We start from the raw sequence: 24,104 nt of genomic DNA, 5'->3' as shown, positions 1-24,104 counted from the left end.
GACAAGCTTTCAAGCTTACGCAGAGCTCTTCTTCAGGTCTGGAAAAGGTACTTCCGGTGTCACAGCTAAATTCAAGGTGGAACAAATTGTTTAGTGTAATTAGTTAACACATTTCAAGGGGTCGTTCAAGGTGAAGTGGCCCATTAACACCCCTTCAGTCATGGGTGGGGAAAGGAATGGATAGGGGGGAAGGCAGCTGCAGAGCGGTTGCGTGTGTGGGTTAAGGATTGTTGTCATAAGACATAAATCCAGTGTCTGTATTCAGTCCATGATTTTTAGTGTCTAGCAAAGTTATGAATTTAAGCTCCCAGGCTTGTCTTTTGAAAGTGTTGTGCAGGTTTCCTTTGAGGATGAGGACTGAGAGGTCAGATATAGCGTGATTGCTTTGTGAAAAGTGTTCACCCACAGGTGATGTGGTGTTTTTGTCTTTTATCATTTTCTTGTGTGAGTTCATTCAAGAGCACAGTGATTATCGGGTTTCATCCACATAGCTGCTGGGGCAGTTAGTGCCCTGGATAAGGTACTCCACATGTTGTGATAGGCATGTGTAGGACCCATGGATCCTGAAAGATTCACAAGAAATGTTAACTGCTCACTTTGTTTTGAATGGTTTCTTGCAACATATGTTAACTTCTTGTGCTTACAAATCTGTACCACCTTGTATTTAGCTGTGACACTCTGATTAACTTTCCCCGCCTGAAATAGAGCTACGTGGAGCTCAAAAGTTTCTTTCACCAACAGAAGTTGAACAAATAAAAGTATTACCTTTGTCCACCTTGTCGCTCTCATATCCAGAAACCAACATGGCTACAACTGCAAACAAAAGTAAACCTACTCATACTCCATCATTACCCTTTTAGTCGTTTATTCTTGTGTATTCCTGGGGAGAAGTGTGTTATATGTGCATAATAGTTTAAAAATATACTATGCTGTGTTCCAGAGACCCTGTGATATCTTATTCTACTCCTGACCAACAAAGAAAATTCATTCTGCTAAATAAGAGACAACCAGCATGTCAGTGGGTTTTAGAGCACATTTGTAGACAGATATATATTTAAAAACATAAGAGTTGGGGGCTGAGGGACACATTTTTCTCCAAGCACAATAGAGCTTCCATACAGACCAGATGAAGAATTAATAATGAAACTTTTATTCTTGACAGCTTTGTTCACAGTAGGAGGGAAAATTCCTCAAAATCAAAGGTAAGAAAAAAAATTATAGGTTTCCAAGATGACAAGGGAGACCTGGCAGTCAATCAGCAGGATAACTATTCTAGATGACAGAGTGAAAGATGGCTCCAAAGTCACCAGCACGCCTATCTGTATGGAGCCACCTGCCACATGAGTGAAAAATATATTTGGTGCTAGCTATCTGATTCATATAATTACTATACAACAACAATTCTCCAAGTAGCCCAACACAGAGCGGTTAAATGGTCATCACCTAACTGCCAGCAAACTGCAGCCATTTTTATTTTCCAAGAGCATGGTTATCTAGAAAAATCTTAAAAAGGAAGCTAAAATGTGTGAGGATTGTATAATGCTAACCTACATATACTACAGTAGCACATTAGTGTTTGTATTTAAAGGAATAATTGCATGTGGCACAAAACCCCACTATGTGTTTTGGAACTGATGACTGAGGTGATTGGGTTTTGATTTAAATCCAGCACCAGTTGGGAGTAGATCAAAATCATGCTCGGATGGCTTTTTAGTTATGCACTGCAGGTGAAATGAGTTTTGGTCTCAATGCACTTTCAAGTGGAAGGGCCACCAAAAAGCCACCAACACTATTGGCACTCTTGTTGGCAGTGAGGCTGAAGATTTGAATGGCCTGGAGACTAAACTAATCCTTGTTCCTTGAGGTGATCCCTCTAGAGCAATGTTCAGACATGCTGGCAAGAAGGTGTGTGGAAGCTTTTTTGCTTTTGCTATCCAAGTGGTAGCAGATGGTCTTATGATGCAATGTACTGAAAGCCTTAAAGCAAATAGTAGAAAAATATTTCATTTGGTTACTTGTTCATTTTTGAGTTAACTGGAAATGTCATACCATGCCCTTCCTGAATGCTAGTTAAGGCGCTTGAATACAACACATTGCGTGCCAGGACTTGACAGTCATTGCATGGTTAACTTTGAGGTGATGGTTGGCCCTAGTAGTTTAATGAAGTTCCATAGTGTAGCTATTACTTGTGTCACGATACATATATAGGTTTCCCATATGTCTGCTCTGACTGTAGATACAATTAGTTTCTAGAGTTAAGCGAGATAAAGCCAATGACTTCATGAAGATACAGTGGGCACAGAGTAGATAATTTTTGTTTTCGCTGTTTCCATTGATTTAATGACATTGCTATTGCTAACTGCCATTGCCCCCTCTTCAGAAAGAGTTACTTTTTCATATATTTTTCCATTTGTTAACATAGTATGTTAGCAGTGATTGTAGCTCAACGCTGGTAGTTTTGTCTCAGTAATTTACTCAATGGGCAGTATAGGCCTACAAAGTTCCATATATTCTGTAATACTGTTAAAAAAAACCCTGTCTCTTATGCAAAAATATACCACCCCTAACCTCAGGTCTAGTAAATACAAAATGTATCATATGCAAGATACACAGGGCCAAATGCGAGCTGCACATCAACATCCAAGATCAGATGTTGGCCTGCTGAATAGTGGCCTAAGAAGCAATGAAGTCCCTGTACTGGCTATATACCATAGTGTACATGTAACACAGAATGTTCCAATCATTTGACAGAAAGGATGAACTATTGAGCATTTATATTTTATAGCAGAAAGGGACCTCTTTAATTGTCTTAGAAATGAGGCATCGGCTATGGTCAGCAGTTAGCTCCTGAATGCTTCTCTGTAATTAGAGTGTTTAATACAGGATGATGTAATCAAAAATTCAGTTTCAAAATATAGTGCAGGATTTAGAGAGCAAGGATGTCTTGTAGTTAAAATACTGATGTGGAACTTGATCTGGCTTTGGTTCCCGGCTCTGTCACAGGCTTCTTGTGTGACCCTGGGAAAGTCACTTATTATCTCTGTGCCCCAGTCCCTTAACCTGTAAAATGGAGATACAATTTAAAAGTGTTAAGATTTTTTTGGGGCAGGTACTGTTTTTCTATGACTTTGTGCAGGGTCCAGCAAAATGGGCTCCTGAAACTGGTTGGAGCCTCTAGGCCAGTGTTATCAGCCTGTAGGCTGCATACTGCCCAATTAGCGCTCGCTGTGTGCTAAAGGCTGCGAGCTCCGGGCCCACAATGACAAATAGGTTGCGAACCACTGCTCTAGGCATGACCAGAATACTACTCCTAATACAATATTTATCTCATCACTTCTTAACCTGAGCCTTTGCCCGTATAAATATAATTGAGATTTAAAGTGATTTGTGTTTGGGGCGGGGTGGGGATGCTCATAACCCATTTCTTCAGCATCCTGGAAAATCTCCCTTAAATTTGCTAGTGGTTTCCTGTATTATACAGACACAAGTCATAGAGAGGCTAAAATATTGAAATAATGAGCAGATATTGACTTCCTCCAAGGTGTCTGCTTCACTGAGCAAATACATGTCAATAGATCAATGCAGCACTTGCAAGTCTGTGACTCTATGACATGGTAGGACTGCCTTGTGTTGGTGACAACTCATGGCAATCTGTGGATATTAGTCAGAGAGGGAGACCTTTGGGTAAAAATAGGGGAGGGAGGGCAGGAATTTATGAAGCCTTCAGTTTAATTATTTAAAACATAATTGTACAAAAACTTTAACATTTTCACAGATTTTTTTAAGCATTTAGTACATGAAAGAATTCAGTGTGTAGACTTGCATTTGCTGAATGTATTCTCTTAAATGGAGCAGTCAACGGGGTAAAAAATATTCAATGCAAAAATCTCCTCTAATGCAACATTTTTAGAGTTAACACCACAATAACAGTCAAGAGAAGCAAAAGTTAACATTTTGATAGCAACAATAATGTCACCATATTGCACATAGGGCACTATGCTCTGATTGAGCCAACCACTTAAACACACTTAAGTGCCAGTAAAGTCAAGGGCCAGATCCTTGGATGGTTTAAATTGGCATAGTTCCACTAAAGTCAATGAAGCTGCACTGATTTGCACCAGCATAGAAACTAGCCCAGTGAGTTTTGCTCGTTAAAAACTGTATATTATGGCTCAATGGGATTTGATAATTTTGCAGGATTATTTTTGTGGAGAGCAGTATGTTTGATGAGTAGTTTGGTAACAAATACCACCATGAAATTTGAAACATTTGAGGATCTATCCTTCTCTCCTATGCATACGTGATTCCTTTTAATAGTAACAGGATTTACATGTTTGCATCAGTGGGCACATAGACTCCCCCTCTAATATCTGTATTCTCTTCTGAGAGTGGAATTAGGGTTTTATATCACTTAAATTTAGCTTAAATATTTTTAGAGACGTATTAAATCATATATCGCATTTTCTTCAACATTCTTGATGAGAACATTAGCTCTGCACAAGAATTCCCGATTTTCACACTGGGTTTCATGACCTCATGTGACTCTTTTCCAGTGCACCTGTTAATGATTGCTATATTACCACAACCTCGCATGCTTTTCTTCAAAATAAATTGTTCCAGTTGTATGTGCAGACCCATGCAAGAGGCCAGGGTCTTGGTTTTAATGTGTTCTTTAAAAAAAAAAAAAAAAAACCCAAAATCAAGCCAGTGGGTGTGGGAAAACTGTGAAAAAGCCACATCATAGAATTCTTTATGATCAGTAACAGGCTGAGCTAATGGCTTTAAGAAATACTAAACTTAAGTTGGGAGTATGAGGTGGAGTTGGGGGTGTGTGTGTAGCCAGTGCGTATGTGTGTAGTTTTCCTTTTTATAAACTTGCTAATAACTGAGTGAGACATTGAGGCAGCAAGGAAAGCCTAAAGAATCATTAACATCACTAGTTTGGAGTCTGCAGGAATCTGTACCATTCCAAAAGAATGTGGATCTTGTTGAAACATAATGAGGTCTAAACTTCCTTAGGTTTATTTAAAAATCAGGGTCCTGACCATTTGCTGTCAGTAAAGATCCCATGGCACCCTTCATAGAAGTTAGAGGTATTAGCCCATATGTCCCTGGCCAAATTCCAACTGGCTAATTACATTTTTCTGTCTTCCTGAATTCCCCCTGCTGTTTCACTTGGATACAGTATTCTTCATGCTCTCTCTTGAACTATTGTGTAGTGTTAATGTGCACTGCCAGAGGTCCCTTTCACTTCATTGCGGGCTATATTTCAATGGTGAATGAAATGCGTATAATATATATACAGGTATACTACATATGTAAAGGTGATATCCATGTGTTAAACTGTGACCTCAGGTGTAAATAAATCTATTGTGCACTTCTGACTTTCTATCTTTCCTAGGATTTATTTTAACATTTCCCCCCTACCTGCCATCAGCTTTACTGAGCAGCCATTCTTTTAAAAAAATCAACCTGACACAGATATTTCCACCAAACTGGTATTTCTCATACAAATAATTATCTCCTCCACTGGGAAAAGATTTGCATGATCTCCCTGGATCCGGGAGACTGGAACGCTGCCCTTGACTTGAAGGGTGCATTTTTCCATTTTCCCAGGACACAGCTGGTTCCTGTTTTGTGTTCAGCCAGTGCCATTTCCAATTCACGGCGCTGCTCTTTGGTCTCTCGTGAGCCCCGACAGTGTTCACAAAGTGCATGGCACCAGTGGCCACTTACCTGAGGTGTCAGGTTGTTCAGCCAGTTGTTGAGGTATGGGTAAATTTGATCAAGGGTCGGTCTTGGTATCAGGTGAGGCAGCACCTTGGGCTGGTTTGCTCCACATGTTGCGATCTAGGTCTCTTGATAAATGAGAAAAAATAAACGTTAGTTCTGGTGTAATGCAAAGAGTTCATAGGAGTGGTTCTTGACTCTACTCAGGCCAGAGCCTTCCTCCCCGAAGCCCAATTCCGCGCTATGTCAGACCTAATCTCACATATGCAAACCCACTCTCTCACCACCGCTCACATGTGTTTGAGGCTGTTGGGCCACTTGATGACCTGCACTTACATGGTCCAGCATATACGGCTCCATCTCAGGCCCCTACAGGCATGGTTGGCGTTGGTCTACGTCCCCAGCAGACACAACATAGACACAGGTAGTCAAGGTTCTGGACCACATACTGTCGTCGCTCGTTTGGTGATTGGACCCACATTGGTGTTGGAGGGAGTCCCCTTCGTGGCCCCAACCCCGTCGGTCACCCTGGTTTCCAATGCTTTGGATCTGGGATGGGAATCCCATCTGGACGACCTCGGCATGCAAGGTTGTTGGTGGAGTCATGATCACTTCTTACACATAAATGTCAAGGAGCTCAAAGTGGTAAGCCTGGCCTGTCAACATTTCCTGCCTCATATAAAAGGGTGGTTCAAGTCCTGATGGCCAATACTGCCACTATGTTCTTTACCAACAAGCAAGGCAGAGCCTGGTCCTCAGCCCTTTGCAAGAAGCCATCAGGCTCTGGAATTTTCTGTGTTCAGCACGCCATTTATCTCATGGCCGCTATCCTCCCAGGGACAGGAACACTCTGGCAGATCACCTCAGCAGGACCGTCTTGTCTCGCCACAAGTGGTCGCTCCATCTTGAGTTAGTCAGCCTCATTTTCCAAAGGTGGGGGGACTCCCCAGGTGGACTTGTTTGCATCCAGGCACAACAGAAAGTGCCATGCTTTCTGTTCGATTCAGGGGGGCTGACAGAGGCATCCTGTTGAACGCTTTCCTGCTCCTGTGGTCGGGAGCTATGGTGTATGCCTTCCCTCCAGTAGTATTTACTCCAGTGCCATTAATTCAGAGTTCTCATGAAGATCAAGCAGGACAGAGCAAAAGTAATCCTCATTGTGCCAGCTTGGCTGTGCCAGCAGCGGTTTGACACGTTGCTGGACCTCTCGGTGGCTGCCCCGTTACAGCTATCGCTCTGGCCAGACCTGTAGTCTCAAAACAATGGCAGACTGTTGCATCCAAACCTGACAGCGCTGCTGCATGGTTGAATGCAGATGAGTGGCTGTGCTCAGCTGGTGTCCAGGTCCTGCGGGGCAACAGAAAACCCTCTACCACAGCAACCTACCTGGCCAAATGGAAACTTTTACATGCTCGACTTCAGGTAAAGGCATTCAATCTGAGAGGCTCTCAATGCCTTTTCATAAGTCGCCGCAGTGGCCAACAGGATGAAAGATCGTCCAGAGGATCTCTTTTTGTATTGCTGCCTGTATCCACTACTGCTACAACCAGGCCAAGGTGCCCCCTCCAGCAATTGTAACCACCCATTCAACCAGGCCACAAGCCTCTTCGGCAGCTTTCCTAGCTCAAGTGCTGATCCAGAATATTACCTAGTTGTCCATCCACACGTTTACATCATATTATGCGCTCACCCAGCAGGCTCGAGATGATGCTGGCTTTGGTAATGCAGTATTGCAAGCTGTACGACTGTGAACTCCTTCACACAACTCAGTCAACCTGTGTAACTCGTTGTCGGGACGTTGTGATGGCCAAAAGTATAACAGGGTTCAAAAGAGAATTAGATAATTTCATGGAGGATAGGTCCATCAATGGCTGTTTGCCAAGATGGGCAGGGATGCAACTCAATGCTCTGAGTGTCCCTAGCTCCTGACTGCCAGAAGCTGAGAGTGGACAACGGGTGATGGATCGCTCAATGATTGCCTGTTCTGTTCATTCCATGTGAAGCCCCTGGTATTAGCTACTGTCAGAAGGCAAGATACTGGGCTAGATGGAACATTGGTCTCACCCAATATGGTCATTCTTATGAGACTGTCACTGCATCATGATTGTTATAAACAGGCCTACTTCTTGGATACACTAAAAAGGGCAGCATCAGTGGTTTAAAGATAGATTAAAAAAGATCCCTCCAGAACGGAACAACACCATATGTTGGGGATCGTCCTGCTTTGAGCAGGGGGTTGGACGAGATGACCTCTTGAGGTCCCTTCCAACCCTGATATTCTATGATTTCCAGCTTCACGATGGGGGAGTTCAGCATTGGCTTCTACACCTGAATGGGCTTAAGGTGAAGGAGTTTAACTTTGACCTTTTTAGTAAAGCTAGCTGAAACTGTATTGACAAAGCAGTTTTCCAGAGGAAAATGCAGGATTATGTTTATCATAATCTAAATATTTTGTAGGAATGTGTCTATTTCAACTAAATCTTTACAGGAAAAAGTTGAAACAACTTGTTCTGTTCTTGTTTCAATAACATTGAAATGTTTCATTTCAACTTGCTTATTTTGATTCATTAAACTTTGAGTTTTGTGTAATAAAATATTAGTTTAATTGTATTATTACATATAATGTATTTTATATTGTGCTATGTTATGTATTGAAAGAAACACTTTTGCCTTGTCAAAATGAAATCTCAATGGTTCCAAATTTAATTTTTATTTTTGAATTTTCATTTTGTGGGAAACATTTAAATCTTGGCCTTTTTTTTTCTGATTCAGAACAAAAACAAATGTCAATGTTGGAATTTCCCAGAGAGCTGAATTTCCAGTTTCTGAGTGGCCTTTAGGTATAGAAACAGCTTTTAAAAGTCATATTTGTAGAAATGTTTATATGTAAACTTCCTCTCCCCCAGAGCCTTGTGTAGTTGGACTCCTAATAATCAAGGTGCCTGGCTTTACAGCTGATGGGATACCAAAATCCTTTATTAAAAATCTCTCTGAAGCATTCCCCAAATAGCTTTTTCTATAACACATGTGGTGTATACAACCTACAAAATAGTGTTGTGTAAAGGTTTTATTGGCACTTGTTTGGTTTGACCTGCTTCACCAGTCTTTAATGGGGAGGTCTTCCCAAACTCAGGTCAATACAATGTTTATAGCATGCCATTATATGTTCTCTCTCTTTCTCCCCTTTCTAGCACATCTCTGCCTAATTACATAGAACACTCAGATATGGCTGTGTCGTGACTGCCATAGAAGCTCTGTTGTGTGAGTTTCTTCCACAGGCATGGGAAGGTCCCCATTTTGGCTCAAGTGAGGAGGTGGGTCCTGATTCCTTATCCTTCTGTCAAAGGTCCTGATCCAAAGTGGGTTTTTTTAAGTCAATGGAAAAGCTCTCATTGACTTCCAGTGGGCTTTGAATCGGGCTCAAAAGGAGCCCTCTGCTGTCTATGGCTGATTTGATCTGTGAACTTTAAAATAATGAGAACAAAATTATGCCTTTGAAGTACCAGTCTGTGATTTATTTATTTTTCTTTCAGAGCTATTTTGCATAGCCACAATCACAGGTCCAAATTCAACTGCCATGTAAATAGGAGCAACATATTGAAACAAATAGAACTGTTCACACTGCAAGGTTGAATTTGACCCAGGGTTTATAAAAAACTTGCAACTCCCCCACAGCAAAGTGATAGGTCTGTGAGAAGGTTGGGAGATGTGTCAGGATTTTTTTTTTCCTTCTTCAGCTGAAACATTCTGTGACTTTGGCTCTAATCTACAGGGCGAGATGATGAACATAACACCTGTCAGCAGCTCAAAGCAAATCTGTTGAGAAGTTTTAGTATTTTATTTTAGTATTTACTTTTAGTATTTTTGTTAAAGTAGTTACAACTTCTCTGCCTACTCTCTGGCTGAATCTATTACAAATAAATTATATAGATCTGTGGTACAAACCACATTTTAGACTGTTCTACTTACCAAAATACTGGGGAGGAAGGAAAGCCAGTGGTGTTTGAACAATGTGTAGTTTAGGCTCATAGCCATAAATCTACCCTGTCTGACTAGTGCTTATGCTTCCTTCTAGAAACAGTCTTCATACCAAAGAGAACTCTATTAATTAATACTTTGCGTCCCAGCACATGAAGACATAAAGTTGGGTTGGCTTCCCCCCGCCATCCCCTGAAACCAACTTGGCATGCTTGATACACACTGTAATAAGTGGGGGAGGCCTTTGCCTGCTCAACAAAATAATTTTGCTGTATAACCCTATTCCTTTTCCTGCTCCTAACTGCACATTGACGTCCCCTCCCTCAACCCCATATTCCTTGTGAATGTTCATCTAAGTGAATCACCTGCAGTTAGAGGGGCACATATTTTTCCAAGAACTTGTTTTCAGATCTGCTCCCTAGACCTTCTAGTTTTTCAGTCTGGGAATTGTGTTGGTCTCAAGTTCCTCTTATCCCAGCAAGTAAGGAAAACAACTTGTGGGTTATGAAAGTTATGAGATATCAAGTGAAGGCTGATTAAAGCCAGAAACAAATACAAATACAACCCCCAGCATGAAATTTAGAGATGCTTGACCCAGTTCTTGAAAGATAATTAAGATCTAGCCTGAATTGCACCTGACCCTTTCTGAGCTGCTTTGCTGTTGTCATGGCTGCAGTGGAATGTGGTTGCAGTGTCTTTTCCAGTCCCAGTGTTCTGCTTTCACTTAACAGTCCTAGCAGGTGCCTGAGCCAGTGGCATAGCTTGTGCCTTACAAATTAACGGTGTGTGCACACACACATTGGAAAGTTATTTAGGTTGCAAAGTCAAGTACTCAACAGTTAGGAAATGTCAGATTTACAGTTGTCCAGGCAACCTTAATTCTACCTCCTTGTGTGTCCATCCCATACACTGAGAGAAGCTGGGGTTCTGGGGGAAAAATAGCATGTGATCATGTAATTAAAGACTGTATCATAATGCAGATGGACAAGGGGGCAGAATCTGGCATTTCCAAACTTCTGAGTGAGCTCTTCTCACAACGGGAAATATCCTATGATGAAAGTCCTAAAAAAAACCAAAACCTCTTTATTACAAACAGCTAAAGTCAATGTTAAAACAGTGTGATTCCCAGAGCACCTGCCACACTAAAGACAACTGTGTCATCAGCAGATCTGTGCAGGAAAATTTTCCAGGTATGTTTTGCTGTTTAATGCTTGAAAGGAAATGCTTACCACTCAGTACATGTCAAATTCATCTATAATGCAATGTCTGAAAGAGTGTACCTTGGTGTTAGGACAGTAGAGATGTGGGACTGGTTTCCTGCTACAATTATCGAAAGCAAAGCAAATGAATATAATTAATTTTTAATACAGACAAATCAATATCACAACTTATTTTTAGAGGTACAAGTATCTTCAGCAAAGGTACGAGGGAAAAGTTAAAGGGACACTGACAGTTAAGGCACAAATTTGATTTACTTAAGCACCATTATAGTGTGATAGGGAATAGACTTGGGTTTTGTATTTAGTAGCTTAAACTCTCTGTAGAGTCCCAGAGCAGTCAGCAGAGGGAGCAAAGTCATATTAGCAACACATCCTGTGCCAAGAACTGTATTGACATTATTGATAACATTAATAATGCTGATGACAAACAAGGAAGCAAGCACTATGTTACCTTATTCCCCCTTAGAAATTGAAGGAGCAGAGAGAGGAATTAGTGTTTGTCAGTCTGGAAGAAGTAAAGGAGTAGAGTGGTATTTACTTTCAAGCTTGCAAGAGGATAATTAAAAATACAAATAAAAAACCACCAAAAAAGTATGCATGAGTGCTGAATCTTTTTCTGGTATTTTAACAGTGCTTTGCACTTCCATAGCAACTGTCCTCTGATGATCTCAGATGATCTTTAGCAACTGTCATCTGATGATCTTTACAAACATTAATGAATTAACCCTAACAAAACCCCTGTATGGCAGGTAAATAATTATATTATACATTGGTAAATAGAGGCACATACAGCCTAAGTAACTTTGTCAAAGCCAAGCTCTGAGCCAGTGGCAGGGGTAGGATAAGAAATTTGGCTTCTAGTTCCCTGCTCTACCTACTAAAAACATTCCCTCTTACAGACGCTGCATACTTACAATGTGTGGCTAGTGGTGCCCCGGCATTACTATTTTTAAAGAGAGGCAATTGCTGTAAATTAATATTCCAATAGCACAGAACAATTTGTTGTAAACTCCCAATTCAACATAAACTGACACATCCAGCTTTGAGGCCACAAGCAGCCCACACTGCTATAGTGCCTTTGTCCTACACAGGTCAGTGGCCAGTGGATTTATCAGCTGTATTCAACAGCTCCTGCCCTGCCCCCACAAATCCCAATGCACAGGCCTACTGGGAGCCATATAGGACTTGAGTCTAAGGAGTTTAAAGATGTAGAAACCCTGTTGGGTCAGTCTGTGTCCCATCCATATAAAACTTGCCTTTTCTGGTGTGCATACTTTGTGTGCTAGCTTAAAATTCGCTTTCTGCAAACATTGGTACAGTGGCACTTGTTCACTCAGATGTTCACAGAAAGCAAACACAAAAGGGGTACGAACAGCCACATCACATGCACTTTTAAATATAAGTGAATACTGGTTGATTTTTTTATTTTAGCACTTACCCAGCTCTGCTTGCAATGTTGAAAACTAAAAACACTGAACGTTATACATTAAACACTATAAATATTGTTTGGTTACAGGGGCCACAAAAGGCTTGTTGTGGTGTGTGTATGTGAGGGGGGTTTACTAGTATTCTTGTTGGCAAATTGGAAAGGCCTATAAAACTACAGTAACTGGGCATTAGTGGATGTCCTGTGTCCTCTCCAGTGCTCTTCTATTTCATGTACAAACCATCTTACATCTCTTTTTCGTCTTGCCCTCTAACATAAACCCCTTTAAATTGGCTTAAAGCCATGTCCCCAAAGCTGTGTATTGTAACATTTAATAGTGTATTGATGATCCACTTTAAACAAAAAAAGTTTTAATTATGGCAACATTATTTTTATTGCTGTTTTAAATTTCAGTATGGCCTGGTTCATATAAGTGTTAGTCATCACCATCCAATCCTGAATATTTTATTGTGTTTGGGGAGGGGAGGGGGTGAAAAACTTCAGTTTTCTATTTTCCCCTCTCTCTTCTCTCCCCCCCTCCCCCGCTCCTCTGCATTCACATACATATAATGATAGGCCTCTAAATCGAGGTAGATGTTTCAGATCTGGCTACCATTCACCCACCTCGTCATCCCTTGAACAGCTGCAGATTCTTGTCACTGAGCTCTTACACCAAATGCATTAAAGAGTTTAGCAGTACAGTTGGTGTGCTTTTAAAAGACTAGGCACACTCATTCACAATCCAGAAAGTTTGGGGGTGGGGAGAGGGTGGTGAAAAAGGAGGAGGCTGGATTTAACGAGCTGACCACCTGCTCTTGTAATCTCCGTTTGCAAGCTATATGAGCCCATGAATTCAGACATGGCACTTACGGGCTTTGGGCTTATCTCTCAGTCTGCCAGCACAGTCACAAGGAATGTGACCTCAGGAACAGAGATGTTATGTCCTGGATACATTGGCAGGGCAAGCTAATAAACATTTTAATATGAATAACTAATGTTGAGTGGGGTGTGGGTTAGGAAGCATGTAGGATTTCGTCTTCCCTTGGTATTTATTAGGAGTAGGAGATCCTAAATTTCTGATTTGGGGTTCATTGAATCCTAACCTCAAGTGAGAACATTACTGTTATGTCACAAGAGAGACATGGATGCTGTTACAACATCTGCCTGATTGAGCTCATATTTCTGGGATGGACTGCAAGTAGTGGTGGGATGGGATGGGGTGTGGGAACGGTGCACTGACTGCACAGGCAAATAGACCCCTAGGATTGGGCTCCTGCTGCATGGCCTTTTCAGAGGTATCATCATTTGTGATATGATGATGTCTTGGCCTGAGTCTGTCAAATTTGGATCCTCCAGTGTCTTAAGTACGTGGCCCATATTCTGTTCTGTGGCATGATCTGCTCTGTGCAAGATGGGAAGGGGCAGTCAGGGTGCTGATTATGACTTCCTGATATTTGCACTGCTCCACTAAGTTAGAGCAGTCTATCAGCTGCTCATCTTATGCCAGCTGGCTTTGGTTTCTAAGGGGCTATATGCCAGCTGAGCATTGCTGGAGTGCAAGTACACACTGCCCTGTCCTCAACATGCCCCCAACACCAGAGGATGATAAGTGATTGATGTAGGAGCCATCTAAGTTGCTTTATATCAGCTGTGAGCTCCCCCATGCAGCCCTTCCAAGCTAGCAAGCTTTGCTATTTCCTTGGTAGGCTCTGTCATTATGGAGGGCCTAAGTCCATTCATTAGCTTCACGTGTGCCTGAAGCAAATATTACATCTAAGGTATTATCACTAGTGGGAAACTTATACTCTCTACGTAGATTTGGATCCAGCTGAAGCACGGAACAAAATGCCAACATTCAGAGCAAGACCCCGGTGTCATGCTTTCCTACTATATGTACCTGTGCAGATGATTGCATTTGTTGCACACCTGGGTTCTCTTGGTCAAGAAATTTTATCCCCTATTTCCTTTTTCTTTCTAGAATTCAAACCTAACAAACTGAGCTGGCAACACCACTGTTTTATGAGTAGATGGGGATGGCAGTTGCATGATTTCCTGTGACCAATCTTTAACTGATTAACCTGATTAAATCTTGAATTTGCATGTTGCTGTGAATGAACTTGCTGGTTATGAGGGATGAGCCAGCAGCATTCTTAAACCATAACCCTAGCTATCTTCTGTATTTTTGCACTCTGACCTCCTATTGGGTGATGCCAGGCTCTCTAATGTGCAGTATAGGTATCACTCACATGCAATTTTCCCACTGTGATTTAAATAATACATTTTAGGTTATTGATAGAAATAAAATAACCAGAAGGAGTTAGATAGAATGAGGATTGGGGGTGGATGGCATGTAGTTAAGCCTGTGGACTGGGACTCAGGAGGTCAGGGTTCATTTCCCAGCCCCACTATGGACTTCTTGTGTGACCTTAAGCAAGTCACTTAATCTCTCTGTGCCTCAGTTCCCCATTGTAAAATAAGGTAATAATACTTGTCACTTTCACATAAGAAATGGTATCAATGCAACAATTTTAACTTCATGCTAATTTGTTATGGGGAGCTGGTGTTATAAAAATCTCCAACTTCTAGAGCAAACGAAGCAGGGATCCTACAAACAAAAAGTCTCATTCACTACGTAGCCCTGATTTATTCCCGGAACAGTGTCCATCCTGTGCACTGAATAAAGCAGTGGTCCTGTGGGAAAAATAGTATATGATCCTGTCATTAAAGACTGAATTATAATGCATCTGCACACAGGGCGGGCAGGGGATTTAGATGTCATGGGTTTTCCAAGCAACCTTAAATCTGACATTTCCTAACTTTTGAGTACTTCATTTTACAACTTAAATAATGTTCCTTACCACAGTTTTATGTAACATATTAGGCAGAGAGAGAACACATGCTGCTGTGGTTTGGCATGAAGATTGACATGAGTTTGGTATATTCATTTCACTCATGAGTGGTGAGTCTTTGTGTAAATTATACAGGTCATCTCAAATGAATGGCAATAAAACCTTTTAAAGCATACTATGCCATCATACCTCTCTTATGCTTTTGTGGGGAAATTACCATGTTGGGGGGAAGAAAAACTTTTCTGGGTGTTGGATTTATTTGTTTATTTTTTTGAGTGGAGGTTGCTTGGAACCACTCAGGAGATTGGAATTTTAGAAACCGTTGCATTGGGAGATGGATTAATGAACGAAGTCCAGCAAAGGCAACCAACAGAATTTTATTACATAGATCCATTTATCTGGTATATGGTCAACATCTATTTTTGTATCACAGGCAAGTATCTAGAGAAGGGTAGTCAAGAGCTCTCATTCTCCATTATATGTTACCATTATCCAACCTAAACCCTAAAGCAGCAAAGCACTTAAGTGGTGGGATTCCCTCCAAGACCTTTTCCATTTGGCTTATTGCGAACACCTTGTCCAGTTCTGGGAGAACACTTCATGCAGTTCTCTGGGATCCAAAACACTCTGTCTCTGGATTTCATCACTCCTATTTCTTTATTGGGCAGATAGCAAAGCTACGCTAAGTTGATCAGATGCAAGTGTAGGGGGTAGATATAGGGTGTACCACACAGACAACCTTTTCCTTTATATACATTTACTCATTTCGTTGAATTTGCTATACATTACATCACACATTTTTGGATTAGCTTAGTCACTTTGCAGGAATCAGTTCCTGTACAGGATGTTCTGTCCAGGTGCTGTTCATGTGGATCATTACAATCAGGTTTACCTTGTCCCATAGTCCCTAGCATCAGGGTGTTGCTACTGATCTTAGCTAGTAAAGACATCCTGACTCCAGCATACTGTTTGTCAAGCCCCTGTTTATGACTTAACCTTCCATTCACCTTCCCAATGAGGCCCACTAAAAATGCAGCATGCTACTTATGTCAAGCCAGGCCTACATTAAGCAGCTTGTGTAAATTGTTTTAGCTCCACTGAAGTAATAGGAGCTATGATAATTTACACCAGCTGAGGATCTTATCCTGCACCATTGAGTTCAATGGGAACTTTACTGTTAACTTCAGTGAGTACAGGATCAGATCCTTTAGCAATTTCGGTAGGACTTAAAGCACTTAAGCACATGCTTAACTTTGATGAAATCAGGTCCCTAGTTAGGTGGGAGAGGCTGTGTTCTTGTCTCTCCTCATTGTCAAACCCAGTCAATAGCTTTATGTCTCCTCTTTGAGAGGGATGTAAGGAAAGAATGACCAGGTGTTTGTAGATTCCACTTACTGTATGTAGCAGACTAGACACATTGGCAATATCAGTCTGAGTTTGTCTGATCTGACACTGAGAGTGGAAAAATGTTTTTAATAGAAGGAAAGTGTAACCTGAATTTTATAACAGATGCCAAGTTCCTTGAAGGGTGACACAAAGAAGGTCATTTGGCTGGTACAGCACGTCCACATCCAAATGTATGAAATAAAAAGTTATCAGTCTCTTTTGTCAGATCACCTGGAAAATAGTTTCTTTTCCCAGAAGAAAGGGGAGGGTGGAAGTACCAGTGACGACCTCTGTCAAAGCAGGAAAAGCAAACTAAATTTCATTGAGCTTGTTTGGATGCTATATATTTAAAATGGTTTGATGATAGTTTTGCTTTGGATTTAGCATTTGAAACCAGGGCACAGCCCTTTCTATTTTCTATATTTAGATTAGCCACAGCCCCCAAAGTTTGGAACTAGGGGACTTGGGGGCTGGGGTTTTGGCTTGTTCCCTAATGGAGAGAAGAAGCAGCCATGAAACTCGGACCTGAATCTCGAGCTACACTTCCCAAAGCTCAAGGATTTATTTTGGGCCAATCTGTAATTGAGAGTTTACAAAACCAATAATGTAAGTAGATTACAGGTTGTTATATGCAATACAGTAGATAGAGTGTAAGATCTTCAAAGCATGTCTTTCCATGTGTTTGTATAGCAACTAGCATAATGGGACCCCAATTGTGTTTCAAATCTTTGGGTGTAACCACAGTACAAACGATAAATTTTTGGCAAAGTATCTTTTTAATATGAATTTTTATAATTCATTTTTTTCTATTCACCATCAGAATGAGGAACTGAGAGTTCCTACAACAATCTTAAATGCAAGTGATTGAACAGATGAGCATGCAGCATAATGGAGCTCATAGGAGTAGAGACAAGGGGGGTGAGGTAATATCTTTTATTGGACCAAATTGATCCCACCTTGTCTCTCAGATATCCTGGGACCAAGACAACTACAACAACACTGCAAAAAATTCATATGAGTCGATAAATTTTGGATACCCAATTCTGATTGTATAATGTTTGGGTGTGCAGAACTCTTTGGTTGTTTAATGGACAGATGAGGGCTTGTCATTGAGGGTGGGAAGTACTGGTGGTAGAAAGATTTTAAAGAAAAAACACATGCTACACTTAACTAGCAAAAGGTCTTCTTCCCACACTGAAACCATTATAAACTGAGCTTTCCTTTAAGTAAAGGAATCACAAATGCACAAGGGAATTGCACTGAATAAGTGAAAATAATTCTATTTTTGTCTACATCCCCAAACTTGAGGGGCCTAATTATCCCATCAGTTGCATGCAAGCAACTAGCAGGATGATTGGCCCTAAGTTCAGGCATGCAGATGTATGGTCTCTGTGTCTGAGCAAATAAAGAGTGGAAAAGTAGCTAGCAGCAGCATCCCTATAAATCATTATATGTGTCACTCAGTGAAGAAACAGTTCTTTCTGGCCGTGTTTTTGGACAAGACAAAATTCGTTCTGCCACACTGTTAATCAGCAATCAATAAGATTTGATCTTTTGTAGTTCATTGGGGACTTGCTCAATTAGCTGTTATAGATGCTTTCCCACTCCCACCCCGCCTTCTGCACATTTCATGACTTGGGAATAGACATTAGCTCTGTTGTGTTTGGGTAGCATGAGAAGTTTTCTGTATTTCCCTATTAGTGTGATCATTTTTCTTCTTGTTACTAATTATTTGGGTTAAGGTTAGATGATGATTTTTTAGTAGTCTCAAAGTATGGTGGGAGTTTGCATTAAATTGTTTTGAAATTTAGACATAATTTACTGTACAAGGTGAAATTTTGTATATCTGAAACATAAGTATATGTTCAGATTACACTCCCTAAAATGATAAGGCTTCCAGTGCTCATGCTAATTTAATTTGGGACTGCAATCATAAATGTGTTTTTTTTCTCTCTCAAACTATGGTTTCATTTTTCAGACTGCCCCAAGTAGTGGTAATGAATGAAGCGGTTTGCTTCAGATAATCAGTAAAAATACATCCAAGTTAAAATGCTACCTGAACTATCCAATCCTTGGGTCTTCACAACTGAATTGGAAACCTCCCAAGAACAGGCTTTCACACTAGATGTCAAGGAGAACAGATTATCTCAATGTATTTTGGCACACCCGCACCCAGTAGTGGCAGGAGGCAAGACATTAAAAGGAGGCATATAAGAGTAATAAGAGAGGAAAACAGTTAACCACATTTTTTAAACCTTAGATCACAAAGTATTTAAAAAAAAAGGAATATCCATCAGCACTATGGATACTGCTACACTAGTATGGAGTGCCCGAGAGCTTAGTGTGTGTCTAGTGGAAGAACTGTACCACAGTTCATTTAGCTATGTGAGAGTCAATGGTTGTATTACAGACTGCCTTTCAGTAGACTCAGGAATGCTTTCTCTGACCTAAATTATTTAATGATTGAGTAGATTATCTGATAACAAAGCTGATGGAGGCCAAAATAGGAATTGTGAAATATAAGGATTCCTGTTTAGAGGACCTCAAACATGTGTGACGTTGCCTTACTTGGAGAGACGACTGAACAACCACAGATAATTTGGGAGAGCTGCAAAATCTATGGGACTAAAAAATGTTGATAAAACCAAAGCCATGTGTGCCTACTATATAATGGAAATGAATGGACTACCAACACTTTATGTAGATGGCAAAGATATTGATTTTTGTCACAAAAAAGGAGATGCTTAGACAATCCTGGAAAGTTGCAGTCTTGCACCAGTTGTGAACACGATGACTGCAATGGTAACCCATGTCCAACATACAAAAGAAGGTACTCTTTTATAGAAGGCTTATAGAGCTGAGACTAAAGGAAGTAGAGCATAAGGCTGACCACGAATGAAGTTGAGAGATGCAAATTTGAGGGATTTAAGAAATTAAATCCTGTCATACTGATTCTTGCCAAAGGAAGACGACTTGTAAGGGGCTGTTAAAGATGTAAGTCCATTCCATACACCATCCAAAGATATGGGAATCTGCTGCTGTAATCATGAAATAAAAGAAATAAAGAATAATGCTACCAAGATAATTACTCCCCACAGTAAAATGATTGGCTCAAACTGTGGCTGAAAAAAAGGCATATGGTGGCATTTCCAAAGAATTTAAGGGGGAGTTTTGGAGAAGCACAAATGGCAGATAGACACCTGTCATTTTGTGTTTTGAAAACTTTCCTCTAAGCCGCTTGAGTATTATTCATTTTTCAAATGGATTTGTGCTCTTAAACCATTTAGACACCTTTGGAAATCCTACCCATAGTCTAGATTAGATAGCAACTCTTGCATGTTAATTAGAGCTGGTTAAAATGGGAGAAAATATTACCTCTCTTGTTAGTTAATATATTTTCTAAGACAATGCATTTTTCTAGTCTACTCTGGTTCTATCCCTCAGTGCAAGCCATTAACAGATCTCAATTCTGTTAACACTGAAGTCACTGGAACTTTACCATTTACCCTAATGGGAGCCGGATTGGTCTCATAGCGTGCACTGAAGGAACAAGCAGTTTTATAGCTTGATGTGTTAAAGAGCCACATCATGAAGTATGTTGTTGTCTTTAGGACAGTGCAAGCATAGCTTTGCTGAATGTACACATTGGTGGGATGCTGAAGAGTTAATAATCAATTGCTACTTAATGAACATATAGCCACCTTATTAAATCCACATTGAACGTGTAGGTAAGTGTACTCAGGGCATTTTAATTTAAAACGTTACCATAAAATCTGTAAGTGGAATTAGTGTGATGCTTCTGAGATTACATTAGCAGCAAAACGGGGTGAATAGTCACTGTTGTTTAAACCATACTGACAGGATCCAATGGAATCTTAACAATATTTAAGTTCTATTTTTTTTCTATCTTGCAGTTGCAAGATTCCCTGCTCACCAGCAGCTTATTTCTTTGTGTTTGAATAGTGGGAGAGTTTTTAAATACTTTTATTGTTCCATCAAATGAGTGAAACCATCTAGTTGTCTCTGGAACAGGTTTTGCTACAATGTGCTCTATGGAGTGATGGAACATAATTATTTCACCATGTGTTTGTTTATTAAAACCCTTTTATGAAGTTAATTTCTCCCATCAAACCAGTCTCTAATGAGAACTGGTGATTTAGATTCTCTGTGATGAAAGTGCCTGCACATGGTCACAGTTTTTGCAGCAAGTCCAATATTTTCATACCAGATCTCTGCTTCTCTGGTCAAATACTACTGATATCCCCAGGTTTTTTCTGATCAACAATTTCCTTCCTCTGCCCCACTCTCCAAATTAGAAAATCACATGAGAATGCACACAGCTGCTATATCAGTGGGATTTCTTTATGTGGAAGAGTTCTGGAAACCACCTATGAGACATTGCTGTACTTCCACAGGGGCACCTGGGGAATAGCCAGGTCTGCCTGCCCCAAAACATTTCTCTGCCCCTACTAGGAGTAATTGCCCCAGCTGTTCAGCTATTACTAGTCCAACAGCCTCTTCCCTTTGTAGTCTCTACTTTCCTCACATTGTTTCTCTTCCAATTTCTTTCTCCTACTATCTCCTTTCACCTTCAGGTCTGGGCAAACTTACCAACCTGCTGCCTCTGTTTAATCTCCACTGCACTCCTGCAGATCTTTTAGTGTCTCAGTTTCCTCTCTTTGCTCGCCACCAACATTACTCACTCCTCCCCTCTCTTCCCCCACCATACAATCCTCTATGATCTCCAGGTGCTCAAGTGTATCCACTACAGTGGATTTCTCTGCAGTTCTTGGCCCTATCCTTCCCTCCTTGACTTTATGTCAGATAGCCTTAATTTTTTTTTAAGCCCACTACTGCATCCATTGCTCTAGGGGCTAAGGCCCTGCCAACACCTGCCCCATAGAGGATTCTGCATGTGGTAGGAGAAGAGTACACTGGGCTTGGCCCAACTCAGCTGACATTGCTACTGTCCCTGCCACTGTGGGACTCACTGCTACGTCCCTGCCACTATTGTCCCTGCCCTCTTATTGGCCCCACAGCTCCCAAGGGAAGGGAACCCCTTGCTACGAGGGAGGGAGCCTAGAAACATCACTCAAGTGGGTGGCAGGGCCATAGGGGACCCCATGTCATGGTGTGCCTATGGCCCCATAATCAGGGGTTCCGGGACAATTTTTATAGTGGGGGTGCTGAATGCCATTGAACCAAACTGTAAACCCTGCATATAATGGAAACCACTTCAAGTGAGGGGGATAGGGAGGCGCAGCACCCCTAGTTCCAGCACCAATGCCAGGACTGCCTTAATCTGGCCATAATGGCTACCATCTGCTCTATAGCCTCCTAATTCTCCCATTACAGGCCTCAAATCCTTTCAATGTCCTGCTTTTTAAATTATTTTACTCACCTGCCAATCTGAATGTCACCCCCTAATTGAGTCACCCTGCTTTGATTTCTTTTGTCCTTGCCTATTTCTATTACTTTCCATTACTAGATAGAAAGATAGAATAATCAATAATAATGCAGAAAACACAGACCTGTTCAATGAATATTTTTGTTCTGTATTTGGGGGGAAAAAAGATGATGCAATCATAGCATATAACACTCTTTCCATTCCACTTATATCTTAGGAAGCTGTTAAACAGCAGCTACTAAAGTTAGACATTTTTAAATCAGCCCGTCCGCATAACTTGCATCAAAAATGTTTAAAATATTTGGCTAAGGAGCTTGCTGGACCATTTAATGTTGATTGTCAATGTGTCTCGGAACACGAGGAAAGTTACGGAAGACTGGAAAATAAAGCTAATATTCTGCCAATATTTAAAAAGGGTAAAGGAATAATCTGCGTAATTAGAGATCTGTCAGTCTGCAATCAAACATGGAGCGGCTGATACAGGACATGATTAATAAAGTAGTAAAGAAGGGTAATATCATTAATGCCAATCAATATGGGTTTATGGAAAATAGATCCTGTCAAACTTATTTTGTATCCTTTTATGATGAGATTACAAGTTTTTAGAGGTTGATAAACATAAGAGTGTTGATATAATATATTTAGACTTCGTTCAGGAATTTGACTTGATACTGCATGACATTTTGATTAAAAAACCTAGAACAATATAAAACTAACATGGCACACATTAAATGGATTAAAAGCTGGTTAACTGATAGGTCTCAAAATGTAATTGTAAATGGGGAATCATCACTGAATGGGTGTGTTTCTAGTTGGGTTCTGCAGGGATTGGTTCTTGGCCCTACGCTATTTAACGTTTTTATTAATGACCTGGAAGAAAACACAAAATCCTCCCGAATAAAGTTTACCGATGACACAAAAATTGGGGGAGTGGTAAATAATGAAGAGGAAAGGTCACTGACAGAGAATGATATGGATTGCTTAGTCATCTGGACACAAGCAAACAATATGTGCTATATGGGTAAATATAAATGTATACATCTAGGAACAGACAATGTAGGTGATACTTAGAAGATGGGGTTCAGAGTAGCAGCTGTGTTAGTCTGTATTTGCAAAAAGAACAGGAGTACTTGTGGCACCTTAGAGACTAACAAATTTATTTGAGCATGAGCTTTCGTGGGCTACAGCCCACTTCATCGGATGCATAGAATGCAACATATAGTAAGAAGAGATATATATATACACATACAGAGAACATGAAAAGGTGGAAGTAGACATACGAACTGTAAGAGGCTAATTAATTAAGATGAGCTATTATCAGCAGGAGGAAAAAACTTTTGTAGTGATAACCAAGATGGCCCATTTAGATAGTTGACAAGAAGGTGTGAGGAGACTTAACATGGGGAAATAGATTCAATATGTGTAATGAGCCAGCCACTCCCAGTCTCTATTCAAACCCAAGTTAATGGTATCAAGTTTGCATATTAATTCGAGCTGAGCTGTTTCTCATTGGAGTCTGTTTCTGAAGCTTTTCTGTTGCAAAATTGCCACCTTTAAGTCTGTTACTGAGTGACTAGAGAGGTTGAAGTGTTCTCCTACCGGTTTTTGAATGTTATGATTCCTGATGTCAGATTTGTGTCCATTTATTCTTTTGCATAGAGACTGTCCAGTTTGGCCAATGTACATTGCAGAGGGGCATTGCTGGCACATGATGGCATATATCACATTGGTAGATGTGCATGTGAACGAGCCCCTGATGGCATGGCTAATGTGATTAGGTCCTATGATGGTGTCACTTGAATAAATATGTGGACAGAGTTGGCATCGGGCTTTGTTGCAAGGATAGGTTCCCGGGTTAGTGTTTTTGTTGTGTGGTGTGTGGTTGCTGGAGAGTATTTGCTCCAGGTTGGGGGGCTGTCTGTAAGTGAGGACTGGTCTGTCTCTCAAGATCTGTGAGATTGAGGGATCATTTTTCAGGATAGGTTGTAAATCTTTGATGATGCACTGGAGAGGTTTTAGTTGGGGCTGAAGGTGACAGCTAGTGGCGTTCTGTTATTTTCTTTGTTGGGCCTGTCCTGTATTAGGTGACTTCAGGGTACTCTTCTGGC

General features: G+C 40.7%; 1 long non-coding RNA gene across 1 annotated transcript; it reads right to left on the bottom strand.

Moving 5' to 3' along the window:
• Positions 1–1,174: 1,174 nt before the first annotated feature.
• LOC142070860 (uncharacterized) lies at positions 1,175–13,029 on the bottom strand. The gene is made up of 3 exons (XR_012666779.1): positions 12,979–13,029; positions 5,737–5,858; positions 1,175–3,060 (listed from the first exon to the last, which is right to left on the bottom strand). It is a non-coding gene; the product is annotated as an uncharacterized LOC142070860 (long non-coding RNA).
• Positions 13,030–24,104: the final 11,075 nt, after the last annotated feature.

The sequence above is a fragment of the Caretta caretta genome, chromosome 2 (assembly GCF_965140235.1).
Source record: "Caretta caretta isolate rCarCar2 chromosome 2, rCarCar1.hap1, whole genome shotgun sequence".
Classification (NCBI taxonomy): Eukaryota; Metazoa; Chordata; order Testudines; family Cheloniidae; genus Caretta; species Caretta caretta.
This window is presented reverse-complemented; position numbering and strand designations above follow the sequence as displayed.